Raw genomic sequence first — 298 nt, 5'->3', positions numbered from 1 at the left:
ATAAAAGATAATTTATGTAATTCATGTATTTCATTTGTTTGGATCCTTTATATACCCTTTATTTTGCATGTTTGAAGGGCAATATTCCTGATATGAGAATATTCATAAGTTTGCTTTAGATTTTGAGGGAAAGTAGTAGACTGTCCTTTATAAATTATTGAATTATATAGCATACTCACTTAAATCCTTTATCTACATACTAATGCATTTCAACCTAATGCAGATGAAGCATTTAAGCTCCTATATCTATCTTACACTATTGATCTATCCAGTATTTTGTTTTAACCCAAAGCCTCCT

At 28.9% G+C, this 298-nt stretch overlaps 1 protein-coding gene across 1 annotated transcript in view; it reads left to right on the top strand.

Annotated features, from left to right (window-relative positions):
• LOC119589415 (VWFA and cache domain-containing protein 1-like) overlaps positions 1 to 298 on the top strand; it is a 30,393-nt gene that overhangs the window by 2,081 nt on the left and 28,014 nt on the right. The gene's annotated exons all lie outside the window — the stretch shown is intronic.

The sequence above is a fragment of the Penaeus monodon genome, chromosome 25 (genome assembly GCF_015228065.2).
Source record: "Penaeus monodon isolate SGIC_2016 chromosome 25, NSTDA_Pmon_1, whole genome shotgun sequence".
NCBI lineage: Eukaryota > Metazoa > Arthropoda > Malacostraca > Decapoda > Penaeidae > Penaeus > Penaeus monodon.
The sequence above is the reverse complement of the archived record's forward strand: the minus strand, read 5'-3'. Positions and strand labels throughout refer to the sequence as shown.